Here is a 4,546-nt window from a genome sequence, read left to right on the forward strand (position 1 = left end):
ATTAGATGTTGGAAGGAAAGTGGATAATAAAACTCACATTTTTTTGTTGTTGTTGCTTAATAGGTCATCCCTACATTTAACAGTAAGTGTTAGCCCTGCTTATTTTTTAAAATAGCTAATCCAGACTTAAAACAGAAATTACACCAGAAGTGATTCGTTATGCTAGTCTATGTTCATCACTTTTTACTCATTTATTCCACAAAAGGTTGTCTTTTATTAGCAACTGTGAAGCTGCACCGCAGTGCATTAAATTTATAAATGAGATGTTGGCATCGCTATCACAAAAGGTTCAGAGGAAAGCTGAAGAGTATGGCATTACCATGGTGACCTGCTGTGATGGTGAGCTCCCCAGGGGCAATGGGCCACAGAAAAACCATTAGGAAGCTCTCCTTCAGGGACATGTTGTTGTTTCTTACTTAACCACTTAAAGAATGGTCAGAGCCACAAAGTCAAGGAAGCAATCACTCTTCTCTATTTCAAAGAATGAAATGGAAGTCTCTGGGCTCTTCTACAACCATTTGTACGTAACCTTGAGAAAGGCTTCCCCATGTCTGGTTGGAAAATTACATTAGCAAGAGAAAAAAGGTTTTACAAATGCCAAGGGGTACAGCAGTTCATTATTAGCTTGTTTGCTCCCATTTTAAGTTCCTGTAGTTTTGTGTTTCATCCATTTGGAAATAGAGGAGGATCTGATCTGAGGGGGTTAGAGAAGAGTGGCCTGAGGGATGCGGATGGGGAAGGAAGGGACAGGGCAGCTTCAGACAGAAGAATTCTGGAGCAATAATAGATTTTCTTACAAACCTCTACCATTCCTCTTCCAAAGCTCTGTTTGTAATTGCCATTCAAACTAAAAGAAACAAGTAAGGGGATCACTAAAAATATAGGAAGATATTTATTAGAACCACATTAAAACTATCTTTTAAGAGATAATAGAACTGTGAGAAAAGACTTTTCCATCAACTCTGGGAATTTGCTTTGCTGCCACTTCTGTGCTGTTAGCTTTTGGATTCAGTCTTACAAGTGGGTATGTATTTATTTCCTTTATATTTTATAATATATGTGTGCATGTTGTCTGAGGCATCAAACATTTTATGATTATTATTTAGAAATGAGTACAGTTGACAATAGCCAGTTAATGCTAGCCCAGCAGCCTTCCAAGTACTACGATACTATAATAGAAAACCAATTTGTTCAAACTATTAGCAAAGTAAAGCACGTATTCGTCAATATTTTAAGTGAGCTGCTACAGGATGATTTCTCAAGGACATTAGCCAATTAATATTGCTGACGTCAACAGTAACCATGGTTTAGATTTATGCTATCATGTACATAGGTTAGGGGAAATTGGTATTGAGTCATTATCAAAAGTTAACTCCAGCAAAAACTGGTTATATTTGATTTATTGCATGGCTACAGAATGTATTTCTAATCTAAGCCAGAAATTTTCCAAATTCATGTTGCTGGTCAAAAGAAATTTGAGATAAATAGACATAAATTGCAATTGCTAATGTAAGACAGTTTAAAGCTAATAAATCAGGCATGAACTAAATCAACTGGTTATGTCTATATGAACATATATTTAGAGGTATAAATTTTCTTTAAAAATCAACTTATGGTGAAAAAATTTTGTAAATAAACTACATAAGGAAACTGATTTTTTTTCATTCTGTCTCCTTTCAGATCTAGAGTCACTTTTTTCTTTTGTTTAGGAATGTAGAACTATACTACATTTAATTTGGTTTGTCCCTAATACCAGTTTTTTCTTATTTTTGAAACAGTAATACCTAGAAATGAAAAAACACATAGGAAATTTTTCTAATGGGGAGGGGATTGGAGGGAAAAAAATCTGGGAAATTATCCTATTTTTACTAAGTTAACAAAACCTCACAACTTTCTGCATATATATACATATTTCTAAATGTGAAATTTTTCCAAGGTGTCACTTTTCCTTTGACTCAAGTACATTTATCCATGGGCAACTAAACACATACTCATTTATCTTAGGATTATTTTTTCTAATTAAATTGCAAAGTGGCAAACATTTCAAACCTAGAGCATGGTGTTCTCATTTATTATTGAAAGAACATGGTGATCTCCAAATACATCCATACATACACACAGAGACACATCATGGATTCAGACCCAGGGAAAGGTTGCAAGTATTTGTTCAGTTACCATGAGCTAAGAGAGGGACAGTAACTTACTTACAGATTTCAAAGGTTATCACCCACAAAATAAATAAAGGCATGGGTTGGCTGACTATCCAGAAAGGATGGATTGTGACAAGGCCAATGGTAGACAATTCTCCTCTTTGCAGTGGGTCTTTTCAGCCTCAGAACTCCTTTTTGTGAATTGGAGAGGGGGGCAGTACGAAAGAAAGCTGATGGAAGGAACTGTCCACAATTGTCTCCCCTCCCCAGTTGTAAGCAAGATTTGGGCTCACAGTCAGATTTGAGGGATCATAACATTCATAGAGATCAGAACATTCACAGATTGCTGTGAACTAGAAATCACAGGAAATCCATGGTCCACCTTAGCAAGAAACCAGTTTTTCATTCAGCCAAGCAGTCATCTGTTCATTCATACAGTCATATCGCCTGTGAGTCAGCCAATATGCCAGAGAAGATGTTCTAGCTTGGTTGCCAGCTCGAGAGAGGTAATTTAAATTAGCATAAGACTCTATAGAAGCAGAAACAACACAGAGGAGACACAAGTGGTCTGAGAGTACAGCCACGATCACCAGGAGCCTACCCAAGAAGCGCAAGAGCAAGATGACCCTGGAGGAGCTGCAAAAGTGGGAGGAGGAAGAGTTTAACACAAATCCATTCTCCATGCTCACACAGTCAGTCAGGAACAACACCTACGTAAGGGCTCATGAGTTGTGGCAATAACAAGGAGCTCCTGTGCTGTGTGGAGGCCACTGACAAGCACTGCAACACAGTGCTGGAGAATGTGAAGGTGATTCAGACCAAGGTCCCCAAGAGCAACAAAGGTAAGAAGTCCAAGCCAGTCAACAAGGACCCCTACATCTCCAAGATGCTCCTGTGAAGAGACTCAATCATCATGGTCCTGCAGAACCCACTCACTGATGGCAAGCAGAGGCCTCCACCCTGTTGTCAGAAATTAGTCTGACATCCTGCAAAGGCCTATCCTTAGCAATGGAAATAATACAGTGCTGTGTTTTTTTTCTTTATAAATACACAAATAAAGTTTTGAAGGAAAAAAAGATGGAAGGAGAGAGAAAAGGGAGGAAGGGAGGCATGGAGAGAGGGAAAGAAGGAAAAAGAATACACTGGCTTAAAAAACCAAAATGTGGAAAAGACAGGCTTAGAGGTGCTTGGTACCAGGAACTTCAGTGATGCTTCCTGGTATTTCTTCTTGTGATTCTTCTCTCTGTTTCTCTCTGTGTGCTGGTTTCTTTCTGACCAGCATTTCCAAAATGAAGGCTGGTCACCTGTAGCTTCAGACTTATATCCTTACAATCTCAGAAACCAAAATTTCAAGCTCTGGTTAGAAAAATCCCAGGAAAGATCTTCTTGTCCTGCCTCATAACACTTGCTCTCTCAGGGATGAATCTCTGTGGTCAAAGTCTCATAAGCAGTTAGCAGCTCCCAGAGTAGAGCATGGCAAGGAGGAGTTCCGAGAGAAGAGAAGAGTACTATCTCCAAGAGGAAAGAAGGATACTGTGCAAACAAAACAGAAAATGTCCACCCTTCCCATTCAACCTATAATGTTCACCAGATTGTGAAGACACCTTTAACTTGAGAATTAGAAAGAATAATGGAAGTCCATGGCTCCAGCTTTTCACCACTGTGTTCAGTTCTAGAACAGTTTTCTGTTTGTTTGTTTGATTGAGTGACTGATGAGATTGATGAGAGAGAGAGAGAAAGAGAGAGAACACAAGAGAGAAAGAGAAAGAATCCCAAGCAGGCCCCACGCTCAGTGTGGAGCCCAACACAGGGCTCAATCTCACAACCCTGAGATCACAACCTGAGCTGACAGCAAGAGTCAGACACTTAACCGACAGCCACCAAGGTGCCCCCCTGGGTACCATGTTTTAAAGGAGGCCTGGACAAATTAAAGGAGTCTCCAGAGGAGTAATGGCATTAAAAGCTGTACCTTACAAGGTTTGGTTAAAGGAACTGAAACTTACTGTCTTGCAAAAAGGAGGACTAAAGAAATGCATGGGGGCAAAGGCATCTCTTTCATGCAGAGGAAGGAGCATATTTACTCTACGCTGCCTAGTTATAGGGGTCATAAATATACCTACAGGATTCAGAAAGGTAACATAAGGGCATGGAACTAGCCAGATATTTGAAAAACAATAGTGCATGTGTGATAATTAATGGCAAGTGACAGCCATAGGATGTGGAAATCCGTAGGGAGTGGAGGGCTGTGGACAACAGCAGAACATATGCCCCATCTAAAGGAAGCAGCGCCCACTCAAGTCCATATCATTGTTGCCCTGTAGTAATGTGGGTGCAATATTGCAAGATCTTTCTTTTTCAATAAGAGCCAGAAAACCTGATTTTTATGTAAAATCTCT

At 39.5% G+C, this 4,546-nt stretch overlaps 1 pseudogene; it reads left to right on the top strand.

Annotated features, from left to right (window-relative positions):
* Positions 1-2,771: 2,771 nt before the first annotated feature.
* Positions 2,772-3,132, top strand: LOC114223965 (small nuclear ribonucleoprotein Sm D2 pseudogene; annotated as a pseudogene).
* The last annotated feature ends 1,414 nt before the right edge of the window (positions 3,133-4,546 follow it).

This window comes from Eumetopias jubatus, unplaced genomic scaffold (assembly GCF_037043125.1).
Source record: "Eumetopias jubatus isolate StellerSeaLion01/CBP00866 unplaced genomic scaffold, mEumJub1_p1.0 scaffold_12, whole genome shotgun sequence".
Classification (NCBI taxonomy): domain Eukaryota; kingdom Metazoa; phylum Chordata; class Mammalia; order Carnivora; family Otariidae; genus Eumetopias; species Eumetopias jubatus.